The sequence below is a fragment of the Lineus longissimus genome, chromosome 4 (assembly GCF_910592395.1).
Source record: "Lineus longissimus chromosome 4, tnLinLong1.2, whole genome shotgun sequence".
NCBI classification, from domain to species: Eukaryota; Metazoa; Nemertea; class Pilidiophora; order Heteronemertea; family Lineidae; genus Lineus; species Lineus longissimus.
In genome coordinates, this window is record NC_088311.1 from 15,634,481 (window position 1) to 15,650,493 (window position 16,013).

The following is a 16,013-nucleotide window of genomic DNA, read 5'->3' on the forward strand; positions in this document are numbered from 1 at the left end:
GAGCGTTTTTCTCAGCAAATATGTGTAGTGCTCATTAAAAAACTTAGGGTGGTTGATGCTTCCTTGGCTGATTTGTGTTTGAAGCAGTGTTTTGAGAGCCTCAAACTTCTGAAGTGAGCTGTGTGCATGGTTCCACATTTTAGTGCAACCCGAGGGAACTTTGGTAGAGCATCTTGGTTGCGTGTCCAAAACACTCCACTCTCAGAACGAGGCTTATGCATTTTCCATTTAAAAGTTGACTTTACGGTACCAAGGTATTTTAGAATGTTTATCCATACGCGTACAAACCTGTTTTAACCATCGTACATATTTTAATCGCGTCTAACCTAATCGGGTGATAATCAGCCTTTATGAATATGGGCCCTATGGCCCTAGGTTTTCTTTTTAGAAAACCAGGGCCCATATTCATAAAGGATATTTTTCAGTTAAACACGGTTGTCTTGTTTAAACAGTGACTGAACAGTTGATAATCTGGCACACGAATCAGACAGCATGTCATAAAGGATGATTAGCCCGTCACATAGCGATGACAAAAGAAAGGTTAAACGCTCAAAGGGGTTTGTTTAACTGGTGATGAGTTGATCATTTCTCTCCTGGAAAGCGTCGACAGTGGAATGGATGCCCTAGTTGTGATGGAATTTGCTGCCGAGAAGGCCGAAGAGGCTGAGGAGGACGTAGCACGTGCGGATTTACGTGTTTTCAAGGACCGTAGCAACCCACTAGAGGAGTATACGGATCGGGCCTTCATTGGGCAGTCCCTAATCAGAGTTCCAAGTTCCATGAAGTTCCAAGTTCCAAGTTCCAGGGGGGCCATCTCAACATGATTTAGGTGGTGCTTCGGAAATGTCAGTTGTCAATGTTTGGAAATTAAAGGGAAACAACGCTGTAAACGTCCTCCGATAGGTGGCGCTTGACCACATTTACCTTGTGATGCATATCGCTTAAAGGGGTCTGTCACTGGGAGTTAATGTTAGAGGGAAACCATGCGATTTCCTCCGATAGGTGACGCTTTAATACATTTACCTTGTGATGGAAGTGCGATGGGGGCAGCAATTCTTTTCAATGTGCTTTTAGCCTTGTCAGTGTTCTCCACACCATGCAACGGGGGGGGGGGGGGGGGATGTTTGTTGTGATGCTAATTTTGGGGGTTCTCCATACTATTCAACAGAGGGGTGACAACTTTATATCTGATGGTAACCCTGTCCGTGTGTCCCACACGTTTTGCTACAAAAATGTGGACGTTCTGTTTGTGATGCATATTCTGAACGGTCAGTGTTCTCCACAGAGTTTGCACCGAGAGGGAACAAAGAAGTTCTTTTTGAAGGGATGCGCCCCCAATCCTTCCTCTGACAATGTCTGCCAGGCCCATTATTAGGCTGGCCCAATTTCTTTTTTGTTTGCCGTCACCCCGACCGACCCACCAAAATCATGCATACCCAAAAGATTTTATTGGCATTTTAGTAATTTTCTTTAGCATCTTGGAGTTTTTCTATGGTTTTGCTAAAATCACTGAAAATTAAGAAAAACCCACTTACCCTGTATGAATACCTTTGGTAGGGTTACTGCAAACGGACAATTAATTTGGGCCAGCCTTAGCAAGCATCTGAACACCTGCTTAGTTTGGGTACAGAAACAAGGCCTGGACTTAATTCAGGCTTCCTTACTCATCAATCAATCTTGACAGCTTATTTGCAGATTCCTTTACCATCAAAGAGCATGTTTATAAGCAGTTGTAGTGACAAAATTGAAACTTCCTGTTCATCAAAGACAGGTGGAAAGGGTTTAATTAAATCTTATATAATAGTTATAATTCTAAGATGTATTTGTAAGGCATAAATAAAGGCAAGATTTATTCTCTTGTCAATGTTCTTGAGTTGAGGATTGCAACTGGGAGCGGATACATTTTACCCAGCATACTTGAAGGAAACTGAGGAAAGATATCGGTGAGTTTATTTGTAAACAAATATTCATTCCTATTTATCATATTTCGACCCTATAGTGAAGTTGTTATGTAGCATCATTTACTCTTTGCCCCACTCATTGATCCCCATTCATACAGGCCTACTAAATACTAAAGTACATTGCCAATTCAAATCTAATCTCAAATTTATTCTGAATATAATATGCACAGATACAGGTGTGGTCCTAAAACATGCAACATGAAAAATCATGTTGAGATGGCCCCCCTGGAACTTGGAACTTGGAACTTGGAACTTCATGGAACTTGGAACTCTGATTAGGGAGTCCCCCTTCATTGGACGGTATCGAATATCGAAGGAGTCGTTCCAGTATGTTCTCGACCTAATCGGACCCCAGATAGAGCATCCAACAAGAAGGAATCGAGCCCTTCTTTCTTTAGAGCAACTTGTTGTTGCACTGCAGTTTTACGAATTTGGTTCCTTCCAAATCGAATTCGGGGATTCCAGTGGTGTTTAACAGTCTACATGTAGTCGTGTGGTGCGCCGGGTTTCTGAAGCAATCTGTGCCAGGAAGGAAGTCTTCATTCGGTTTCCGACCGGAGCGGAGGAGAGACGGGTGGTAATGCAAGGATTTCACGAAATTGCCAAGTTACTTGGGGTGATTGGTGCAATCGACGTATCCCACGCAGCAATCGTGAGCACTGGAGGTGAGGATGCTACACGATTCATCAATAGGAAACGATACTACAGCTTAAATTGCCAGTTTGTTTGCAATCACCCGATGAAGTTCACACATGTGGTTACACGATGGTATGGATCAGCTCACGATTCAAGAGTTTTTGAAGAGTCCCATCTGTTCAGGCAATTTGATAATGGGGAAAATCGTGGAATCCTACTTGGGGATCCAGCCTATACTTGTCGATCCTTCATGCTGACACCGATTTGTAATCCAAGAACGCGGAAAGCAGATATAACAGAGTGCAAATGAGGACAAGAGGTCTGATAGAAAGGGCGTATCGCATGTGGAAGAAACGATTCCACTCTGTTGCAATAGCTTTCGATGTCAGGTAAGTATCATAGCCAAATTGCCACTTTCTTGATGGCAGCACCTGTATCTGCATTTTTATGGGGAGCAAGTTGGTCACCCATGTTTTATTTAGTTGCAGGAAAGCATGGCTATTATTGTAGCCACGGCCTGTCTACACAACCTTGCCATGCAACGAAATTATGCCCTTCTGCCGTAAGATGATGACCCCCCCCCGCCCAGTACTGTACGAGCAGCCGGAATTGGAGGCTCATCAAGTTGAGGCAAATATGCGCGGCAATCTCTTCAGAGACAGATTCATAAGGCCGCGTATCCATAGGGTATGCCCTTGTGTAGGGTAGTTGATAAAGCTTGGAATCAGTGAAACCTTGGAACCAGTGATAAACCTTGGAATCAGTCCTAAAAATGCATAAAAACATGAAATAATGCCATTCGAACCTAACGTGGTTACGAATCAACATTTGGAGCTTATTCTTACATGATCAGATCGGAATTTTATGGTAATTTAGAAATCTGTCGCATATCCGATTCAATAGTCTATATTTTAGAACAACCCAGTTGTACCTCGCCTCCAGTGTACAGTACTGATCTCCCAAAAAAGGGAAGACACGCCCACCACACACCCATAATATGGACCAATAGCGCTCCGCTTATAAATACGCCACCACCACGCGGGGCCTATTTGAACTACGGATCGGTCTGTTCATACAGGGTGATACAGAGAAAATTGGGGGCCTGTCATGCATTATGCATGGATAAGGTTGACGACTATGTCTAGGCCTAATTGTCTATGATTGACTGATATTTTATAACAAACGATGAATAAAAGAAGCCTAGTCATGTATGTTTATTACCGAAGTTTGCGGATGAAAATTTCCTTCGCAGTGAGCGATTTCTTACATCTTCCAGTACGCATCGAGGGATGCAGAGATCTTTGTGACGTCACCAGTTCTAAGCGGTTTTTTTATTGACGTGTGTGTTTGTCCTATGATCTCGTGCATCTAGTACCGAGCATAATACTTTATCGTCTATGGAATACAAAACAATCATAAAAACTAATTTTTGCTTCCATTGAAGAGAAATAAAATATTTTAACGACCACAGCGCATTGCCAATTGATGATGTCATCCTCCACATTAAAAATGTTGGCTTCTGAACTAACTGGCAAATTGCTATCAATAAAGTCAGCTGGGACGAGACTGTCAGTTGGGAGGGTATAAATCGTGGAAGGAACGCACCCGATTTCCCGCGCTATTTGCACAGTGATTCCATGGTTTACATTGAATATTCCAAGGTTTATCAGTGTTTCCAAGGTTTCACTAATTCCATACTTTATCAACTACCCTTGTGTAGTGTGGCGTTATGGCGTAACAGCCTTGTGACCTGGCACTATGCCCTGCGTCTCCATTGGATATTCCTTTTTGGTCATGTAGGCCTTTGTAGTCCTCATTTCGCTGCGGTCAATCGCGTTTATCCGCACGCTGTCATTATTTCAGAAGACAATTTCTTATGAATATTGAAAATGAAAATACAAGTAACTTCTATTTTCACTTGCAACATCAAATTGACATGTACATGTATATAAAACTTGATTTTTAAGCAACAAATAACAGGTTCGTGCTTGTTATGATAATCATCAGTTTCGGGGTCCCAGAGTAGTTCCCGTTGATGAACCTCTTGAATTAATTTCGCCTCAGACATTGCTTCCGTGTTGTTCACTCGCAAAAGAATGGACATGTTCAATCCCAATATGGGCCTATATTCCTAATCCACAGTGCATATATGCCCGCAATGTGACACGGCATAACCTATGGGAACGATCAATAACACCAACGAAGATTCATTGTCCGTGTGGCGCGCCAGGCGGTAACAAGGGAATGTTGTGCAGGGCACGGAACAGCCTATGGATACGCAGCCTAAGAGAACACTTCCAGTAGGTATTCATACTTATTTATTCAAACTGATTCTCACTGATTACAGGTCAATACGAAACTTCTTACGTTTTTTTCAAGTAAAATTCAGCCTTGGCTTCATATGCGGCCTTCTTCGATTTCGCGGTGACCTGCTGCAATATAGCGGCTTTCTTTTGTTCCACAGCAACTTCCTTCTGTGCCATAGCAGCTTCTCGTTCGTATTGAATAAATTTCAATTTTGCCGCGTGTTCCTCTTTCAGGTAGCCAAGTGCAGCGTCGGCCTTCGATGGCACCGGGAATGTACGCAGAGAGTCAACAGACGCGACAGATGAAGGTTTCGATTACCTGAAAAATGAATGTGGATTTCAGTTACGGGAATCTTATGTATTCGCAACGAAAGAAAATGTAGGTACGCATGAGAACGTACGTCTCAGCTTTGTTGCTCTTTGTTGTACATTTGCCTTTTCTCATCTTTCTGACAGTACTGGCATGTTCACCTCTAGTTTTCTTCATTTGGGTAGGTAATGACCAGACCAGTGCTTTCCTGAAAATAAGAGCGGATAAATGGTAAGCAACGGAAAAGATTTTCAATAAATGAAAACTTCTTCATCCTATCTTCCTTTTCATTCTTTAGAGGCCTTTTTCATGTTCGTTGACTTGTGGCAGTGTTCTAATCATAGTTGTTTTGTTACGTAGAAAAGTTGACTGTAAACGCTGACACAGTCATCATGATGGTTAGAGGTTCTTCATCTCATATCATATCAGGTGGAAACATGGCTTAGTGGAGGGCCAATGATAATACACGTACATGCATAAAAGAATAATGACTTACCCGAGTTTGCCAGCAAATTGCCAGAAAAAATTAGATTGTCCAAAACAATGGCATCTTTTAAAAAATGTTTAAAGACGCACCTCTTTAACCTATATTTCCACTAGATAGTGTTTTATTCAATGTGTTTTATGGTTAAATTGTTTTATATCTATGTATGTATTGTAAAGCGCCGCTGAAAATTTAATTTAAAGCGGCGCAATATAAATTCTTTTATTTTTATTATTATTATTATTATTAAGTGCAATATTTCCCAGCTCTCGGCTACGCAGTCACCTCCTTTTTTACATAAGTAGTTTCCATCAACAAGTGCACAAAAAGGAAAAAAATCACGCTTTTCCGATGTTAACTCTTTTGACTCCGATGTGAACCGAGTTAGCTCTCCAGCCGTCGACCCTTTCCACGTGGATCCGGAACGATGCACTAGTAAGGCGTTTCCTAGAGCCATAGTCTACCCTGTGACATCTTGGTGCTTAGATCGATTTTTCCGACGTCGGGCTGATTGCGCTTGAAAATGATTCCATATTTGTTGGCCTCTTCGTAAACTAAATCTTCAGCCATTTCATTCTAATTAATCAATGAACATAGACTTCTCTAGGTAAGTAGCTTTGTAACTTTCATGTGACGTGCAAAAGGAATAAGGAACTGATCCCTTCTACCGCAACAGTTTGAAATCTTGAGGATTGGGGAACTGCTGTCTTGTAAATTTTGAAGTCATCGTCTAGCATCGATTTTGTTTTGTTGTCTAAACTGGACTCAAGGAATATGTACGAGTCTAAAAATCGTAAACACCCGAACTGAAATGAAATGTATTGTTCTGCGGTTTTAGCACGTGTTTTAAGTTCTTGTGTGACGGTTGAAGAAGTGGGAATCGTAGTTACTAAGTTTGTGAAAGAATACTCTGGTACAAACCTTTTTTTTTCTCGTTCAGATTGCAAGACGGGTGAGCGCACAGCTCCACTGTATTTTCCATTTAGTTCATGTGATATTTGACTCTGTCATAACCTAGCAGCTGATTGCAGCTATAGCAGTAACAGTTTGTTTCTTCATCAAATTTCTTCCAATCTTCGTCTGTCATGATGAAAGAAATGTTGCAGTTCGGAACATTCGGATGAACTTTGAGCCTCATATGTTCACCGGCGTGCATGGATTTGAGGATCCATACCCGCTGAGCCGTGAAACGTGGTGGACGCTTGAAATTAAGACAAAAACGACCCCAAACACTTCAGACCCCCAAACCCTGAAATTATCATGGTCATGACCTGTCAAAATTTCTATGGATTTATGCCCTGGGTGAGGTCTTTCTGCCCTGCAAATATTAGGTTCGAGTGAGATATTGGGAAAAAGTTATGGTAGTTGATGTCTAAAGGAAAATGGCTTTAAATTCATAAGTGGTGTATAGCCATATGCCCTTAGAATCAAAAGCATAAAATCAAGTTTTAGAAGTTTGAAAAGATAACGTTACGTCCATAATGAAATTGTATGACAATAGTGCCGTCTGTAACAAACCGGACCAGACCAGAATTTCATCTGGGGAGGTCCCTCTTTTCAAGATCGCATATTGGCAACGTTGTTTAAGTTTGGTCCTCCCTTACAGAGTTCTCGATCCGCCAGTTAATGTCAAAATGATACCACAAAATTTTGATTCTGATCTCTAACAATAATTCGGAAGTTGACCCCTCAATGAAATTAACCATCTTCTTTTGACAAGCAGTCTTGAAGTTCGCTATCGTTATTCAATGCGATGAAATGTTCTCACAGTTTACTTTGGAGATAACCCATAGCTATATAATGTTGTATAACCAATTATGGTATTAACAGCTCAGCCATAATTGGAACTCCCTGATTTCAAATTAGGCCGCATTGAAAAAAGATTTGTTTATTATCAGGTCTTTATTTAGGCCTCGCCAAAGTCACTAACTAGTTTTTAAAATGCGCACATATCTGCATTTCTAAACCGTTCCGTGTACTTATTGAGATCACTCTTTCATATACCTTATGAATGGGGTTCATGTAGTTGAAGAAAGAAAAACAGGAACAAAGGAATGAAACACCAGAAACGAACTTTTTTTGAGTTTGCCCTAAAAGTATCAGTACCATGCACGGGTTCACAAGCTTATGATAGGTTAGAAGGCATCACTACATAATCACAATTGGTGATTGCCGGGATAAATCGAACTGAATGGTTGCAACCTAAACAGGAAACGTATTGTATATCAAATTACATGTATCAACACAACAAGACACCTCAGGTTGATTGAAGACACAGCCTTTATTCATTCCCTTTTATGACTCACTGGACATGTGCTTGCAATGTGCAAGTACACTCTGGACACAGTGAACCGGTGTAAATGACCAGGATTTCCAATTGGTAACCGGAAAAACGCTGACCGACCGACCTTCCGACCTACCAACCCAAGGAGTTTCGTAGTTGAGTCACAGGTCTCATAAGTCAATGTGATATATATCCAATCCACGATAGCAGGTCATGTGAAATGAAATTGTAAACAAGCGCACGTGCGCTGGTCAAATGACAACAAATGCATGTTGCGCGTTGCAGTTCATGCATTGCATCGGTCGAGACACTCGAGTAGAAAAACCACAGTGCATAGATTAGGCCCAAATCATGTTTTTATATCCACCGACCATGCAGACAAAGCATATCTTTAGAGTATCGTTATCAGTTCCTTACCGCGTGGGCTCGTTTTCCCGGTATAATTGACTGGAGATGCTGCTGTCAGACACGTCGGACTCCATCACGTCCATTGCGCTGGGCACTACACAGATACATGTGCTATAGAGAAGCGAAAGGGATACTGCATATGACGGTAGGTTGGCAGGTCAGTCGGTCGGTCGGTCGGTCGGTCGGTCGGCGTTTTTCCGGTTACCTTTCCAATTGGCCAAAACCTAAGGATGTTTTGGCAAAAATAGTTTTTTGTGTTACCACCTCCATTTATTAAAGCATCTGAAAAATGCATCAACGTAATTAATATATGGCATATGTTATGTTGTCACGTCATTTTCATTTTGTGATGTCACCATAGAATTCAACCACCAAATGAGTCAGTCACACTATCGAGTAAGCCCTCAAACACCGGCTTCCTGAATCAATACTGTAGTGACGCATTTGAGGTCACACTCACGGAGTTTTATCAATTATGGACATCATTTACCGTGAGCCATTGCTCAGTGACTGTTTCGGATGATCAATCATGTGGTTTCGTACATATATCTACGCTAGTGCGGTAGCTTCAGTTTTACAGACATTTCACCAAAACAAACCTCTACTGAGAGGAAAACCATCATCTTTAGAATAAAGACTTGTTTTATGTATCACGTGGCATGGTGGCCTTTATCATGGACCTAGCAACCTAAATCAGAATGAGTGCAAATTTAGGACATTTTAAAGCTGCCCTTATTTCAAAACAAATATAGCAAAATCAATGGGACGAGTGTATTTTACAAAGGCTGGCACGAAAGTGGTGTACGGTTCATTAATGAAATTTTAAATAACGAGGGTAGCTTTCTGACGTGAGAAAGGCTGTCACCTGAACTTATGTCAAGGAATGGACACGTTCTTCAGCACAAGGCGCTGGTTCAATTGATGCCATACCGAAGAATTGGAAAAAGCGTATAAAGGAAGGCGGATTGAATTTATGCCGGAAATCATTGCGGCTATCAAAATCTGTGCAAAACCAACTAAAATATTTCATAAAAAGGTTATCAAAATGCATGCAACAGGTCCGGATAAATCTCAACGTAAATGGGAAAACGTATTTCAAGAGGGCATTGATTGGCCATTAATCTGTTCCATTCCATTGTACAATGGAGACCAAATTGCGTTTTTTCCTGTTAAAAATATTGCATCGTATTTTGCCGACCAATGTCCTTTTGCATAAATTTGGTATTGTATCACTGTAAACTCAAACAATCGCAACCATTTTTCAGAAAATTATTAATAATTATACGGTTCACATTAAGAGTAGAGAAGATCTACCTCAGACCCGATACGTTTATGACCAAATGATATTGTCTAATAGATGCACTGGAGAGTATATCATGAACATACTGTACATGTAATTGCAGCCTACCACACTTTTGCCTGGTCTTTCAGCTGCTACAAGACATCAACCAGTCCCCGAACCGTTTTAACAATATTATGCCCTCTCACTCTGTATTGTATCATGCAACCTCTGTGTTTTAGTGAATAGAATTATTAATTACAAAAAATATATATAACGGCAACTACATAGTCCCACCATGTTCACAGATTCTATTCAAATCCTATCGGAATGTCACATCATACTAGAAAATGTAGTCATTACAGATTCGTCACGGGGATATAATCGGACATAGGCATTATGGCATATCCCAAAACACACGACTTGATCCTCAAAACCAACGACATGCTCATAAGCAAGTTGCAGGGCTCCACCAAACGTGCTCGAGTGTAAACAGGCCAGTTTATGATGATGAAACGTAACAGGACATCTATCCCATTGGATTTCTTACATGTAAATTAATGACTCGGACGGCAACCGTTCGTCTCATCTTGAAATTGGGTGACATTGTTATGCTCCTCCGAACCTTGATATCCCAAAAGGACTCTATATGGAACACGCTGTTAAAACATTTGGTTAAATTTTCAGCGAGAAGTTGTTTCAGATAAAAGGACCTAATCAGCATATTTGTAAAGAGCCAATATACATTGTTCTTTTGAAGGGGGAAATAAAGGTTAAATTATAATCAATATGAAATACAAATGTTTCTCTCTGTTGGTCCGATCCATCCATCAAATCCAGTATGGCCCACTCAAATATTAAGCTGCTTTATTGAACACTCCATACCCCAAACTGCGTGCGGAGCACGGGTAATTGCTAGTACATGTACATTAATCTTGAGATTATTGTCTTTTTTCGATCTTGGGAATATCTTTTTTAATTTAGACAGGAAAGAAGTTATATTAATCTCATTTTCATACATCCTGAAGGGATTGAGTTCAGACAGAGTCTCGTGAGCAAAGCTCAGTTCAGACGGAGTCTGGTGAGCAGAGCTAATTTCGGAGGAAGTCTGGTGATCAGTGTCATTCATACTTGTATGCCTTTCACATGAAGTACTTCGATGGTACTTGACCGCCAAGAGACTCCATAGAAAACATTTCTGATCATTCGATGGTATTTTGATGACAGCTTTTGTTTTGAATGGTAGTTTAATGTAATGTCCTCTTTAGACCTATTGTGGGAACAGATTGACATGTCGCAAGACTCTATGACGTTAAGAGTCAGGTCGCTACCTTCAAAGTACCTCTCTTCAATCTGTGACTTTATGAAATTCAACTGATAAATTAGTGCCTATATTGCTACCAAATTCGGCCCCAACTGATATCCTGTTTTTGTGTTGGTAACCCGTCACATTTTTAATAGTACCTTTTCCAACTTGCCTCTGTACTCATTAACCTGTTTTGCTTGCTAGTCATTTTTCAGGCGAATAATGACAAGCAGCTAACCGAATTCTCTTACAACTTCAATTCCCTCCACAGTTTTTATGATCTCGAATTCCACAGTCTCATGGAGTATGAAATGAACTTGTCACATGTCGGGTAGTGCACTTTCTGATTTATTTAGTCATTCTGTTAAAAGTAAAAGGATTTATCAAATTTAATCGATATGACTGTTTAACCCATTGTAACCCTCTGCAACCGATGCAATCCAGTCTATGGTTCGAAGTCGATGCATTGTGAGGGCTGTGATTTTGGGATTTAATAAGCTAGGTCATTATTGGGAGTAAACGGCAGTTTTTTGAGTTTTCGAGCCGAACTGACCTTAGGTTAATCGTAGAAAGTCATTGATCGCATAATACATCTACTCACACGCGTAATGTGAAGTGATAAAAGACAAATGGGTTGAATATTGGCATGCCGACTGCCATACCCATGCTGTGGTAGCTCTTATCTCCTGCAGCCTTCTCTCAATCAATGTTATTGGTATGAATTTACTCAAAACTTTCACTTTCAAGTTATAGTTCCGTATTCCTAGTACAGTATTCCTGTATTTAAATGTACACATAGATAATAGCGCGCTTCGTATAATAATCCCAGACTATAATGTACACCACATATTCAATATTTATCTTACCAAGTTATTACCAAGATTATTCTTATTGAAAAACAACAGTAAGATATAAATTACCAATTTCTTGTAAGAAAATTATTGTCAATTATGATATTGCTCAGCTATTACCAATTAATGTTTACCAGTGATAATCTTTGTAAGATCTTGTAAGGAAGAAATTAAATTCTTGTAAGATTCATCCAATTTAAATATTTATTTTAGTAATTATGACTTATTTAATTAATGATTCAGTTAAAATTTAATTAGTGGGATTCTGGTCCTGGGTGTACTCTATTGAAGGTATATAATTAAAGGGGTATATATTCTTCAAATGTATGAATAAATCTGGTTATCTTTGAATCCACATCAAACACATGAAAAAGACTCGACCACTGTTATGGAGCAATTTGATTTCTGTTCTGCAAATGGCACAGTCAACGATTTCAGCTGTTAACACTTGAGACTGGAGGGAATGCGTGCCTAGCCTATTTCGTCATATGGTTGATTCATGGTGGGTTGACGATTTCCCTTTTCCAGATGGTTGTGTGTTCTTCCGAGACGAATTTAGGCTTTTATTTCTCACTGTGCTGCAGTGACTGTGAAAAATTGTACCAAAACTTTACAAGTTGTATGCCAATTCCCGTAATTATGTCTTGGATGTGGAGAAATAACCTGATGCATCTCACTGAAAGATATATCTGAATTCGCCCACATTGGTGTGAGCATTGCGGACGTCATAGGCATTCAACCATCCTTAAGTCACGACTTTATTCCGCAAATTTCAATAGTTAGTCCAGTTTTGATGTGAATTAACGAAGGCGTACATAACCAACATACTATATTTCTTAGCATACATGCAACCAATGGAATTGCATCACTCAATTTGTGCTAGAACAATTACGTTTTAGATTTAGTCATCCCCTCAGATCTAACAAATGTGACTGGGCAGTTTTCTTGTGAACCAATGTAAATATCACATACAATTAATACGCCTAATGGACGGTTAACATGGGATACTAAAAAACAATAGATCTACAAATATTCAACGGAGTAACAAGTATCAAACAAACTGCACATAACAAATCTCATTATCAACTAATTAAACTACATAATGATATTCCCGGTAGCCGTGTTGATTGTTGCGAAGATAATAAAAAACTTTAGGGGTAACACCATCTTTTTGATCAACTTATTTGTATTTTCGAGACAAGCTTTCAACCATACCGGGTCTTCATCAGATCAGAGGCAATAACATTAAAATGAAATGGCCAGGGCCATTGTGCTCACCTCATGTGGAGGAAAGATGGATAAAGAGCATGGTATTGTGTCATGTAGTGTTAGGTTTGATGTAGGTCCAAGCAATTACAATTTCCCCAAAATGGCCAATTTACAGTACATTCGACCTATGTGACCTTGAAAAGTAGGTCAAATCAAAGAAGACCCGGGTGACACATCGAATGGTTGTTAGAATTAGATGTACCTATGATATAAAATTGGTGCCAATCGGGCAAGTCATTACTAGAAATAATGGCATTTTGAAGAATTTAGGATTTGGCCCCCTCCCTTGAGGCCAAACGGCAAATCAGATCGCACCAAACTTCGGTACCTGAGATCACCTGACCAAGGGGTACATGTGTACTTAATTTGTGATCAATAGTCATTGCAGTTAAGAAACGTGCCATAGTTACGGCCTGACGGCGAATTTACGCCATTTGACCTCTGTGACCTTGACAAGAAGGTCAAATTAAAAACCTGTGTGACATATACTGTATGGTGGTTAGATGTACCCATGATATCAAATTGGTGGCAATCGGGCAAGAAGTTAAGGAATAATCACATTTTTAAGGTTTTGGGATTTTGCCACCTGGTGGTCAAGTGGTGAATCATTTTGGACCAAACTTCGGTCCCTGAGATCACCTGACTAAGGGGTAAATGTGTACCAAATTTGGTATCAATAGTCATTGCAGTTTAGAAACGTGCCATCGTTACATCCTAATGGCCAATTTACACCATTTGACCTCTGTGACCTTGAAAAGGAGGTCAAATCAAAAACTCGGAGGATATATGATGCACCTTTGCTAGAAGTACCTACCATATTTTTTTCAAAATTTCCCGACTACTATTAAGGGAGATATTGCATATTTTCACTTTTAACGTTTGGCCCCCTGGTGGCCAAACCATGAAACGAATCGGACCGAAACTTGGTCTCCAAGGTGTCATTACATAAGGGTACATGTGTACCAAGCTTCAACTCAATAGCTCTAACAGTTACGAAACGTGCCCTGCTAACGGACGACGGACGACGACGGACGACGACGACGACGACGACGGACGACGGACGCCACGGTATGGGATACTCTTAGCAGAGGTGAGCTAAAAAGTACAGGCTTACAGCATAGGTTTAAAACAAATATGACCGATGGTAAAAGTACAATGAAGCAATTAAGTGATTGGTACAGACTAGGAAAACACCAATCCAGTTAAGGCAACAGAGCAGGAGGCAGTTAAACGGAGTACATCTTGGGTGAAGTATTCCAAACAAAGTATTAATGGCTCCGTATTTACATTAACGGTAAGGCTATTAAAACAGATTAAATATCACAGAGAAGACAAGTATCGTGGAAATTACTGTGCTTGGTATAGACAGAGTCTTTCAAAACAAGAGTCAGGTAACTAGGGAACATTTGGTGTCAACATCAAAGCCACCGCCCATTCCGAAAGACGCAGGTTGGGACAGGAGCTCTCTCGGGTCACACGTTGACCCAAGTCAATTCCGCACAACTGGAACTTGAACAATTCTTCAATCAGCTGAACAAAGCCATTACAAATGCTCCGTGTTAAAGCAAACGCCAGTTTCAAATTCACTGATTTCTATCAAACGATTTAAATATAGTGTCAAAGACAACATTGTGTGAAAAGTGATGTTTCGTCTTTTACTTTTCGCCAGTTTTGAGAAGTAGTGATCACACCGATTTGAGAATAATTTTCGAAATGCCTTTTTTTACTCTATATCATCACATATCTTTTTGGTTGGCAGGCTAGTATGTTGTCGGTGCTAAAGGGACCATCTAAGGGTATCATATGGTTCCATTTGTTGTCGTCTAATGGCATATACATATCTTATCAATTTTGACCGACGACAACGAGTTTTAAAGCAGACTTAATTTCGGGTTCGCGGTAAAAAACGAAAAACCTTGAAAAAATGCAAAATGTCTCGACTTTTGTGGTCAAACGTTAACATGTTTGGAATCACATTTTTGTTTTATTGAAATTTGTCTAATCTAATGTCACTGCTAATGGAATATGTGATAGTTTTGTAATTTTTAAGCCCAGTTTCTTGGTTTTTAAGATTAGAAAACGGTTCATTTTCCCATCGCTGAGCTTGTTTTGAATATAGTTGAACAGGCCATTTGGCATAAACCTTACATACATTTATGATGTGTATATATTGAGTCATCATATAAGATAAAACAGTATATGTGCCTGTCACAAGTTTGCCCTCGATTACAACCTAATTATGGATTTTTTTATAACAAAGTAAGTAAGTAAGTAAAATGTTATTGCTCGATCTTACAATAAGACAATGCATGATAAAAATACACATACACAGCACAGGACAATACATATAAAAAACTGGTGAAATTCGAAATTGGTGTTAGGACGACACTAGTATTATAATAATACAGATTGTAGGCTAATGATATGCAGATATTATTTTATGACAATGATAATCAGGTGAGAATCGATTCGTCCCAGTATTGGTATTAGAGTTTTCTTTTTTTGAGACATGCAGTAATAAAGTTGATAACATATGTACAGATTTAAGTATCACCGTGGTTGTATGACATAAGGAAAGATATATTTTGTTCATTATCAAGAGCCTGGAAAGATGTGAAGGAATCTAGGGTCGAAAACAAATCAATTCTCTCCATACAAAGAACATTCAAGCAGCAGATGCCTTTCATCTTCTACTTTCAGAAAATAAGGACAAGATATTTCAGAACAGTTCAATAGTATGAGCACAATCAGGCTGTTGAATAATTTGAGTGCAGTAGGAAAAGTGTTCCTAAGATCGAGCTGTCTTAGTTTAAATATGGCCTTGAGAGCCTGGTCACACAGTCTTTTACAAGCCGGTTTAAACGAACCAGACGCAGTCAAGACAATACCAATGTAGCAAAAGGATTGGAGAACGTCCAG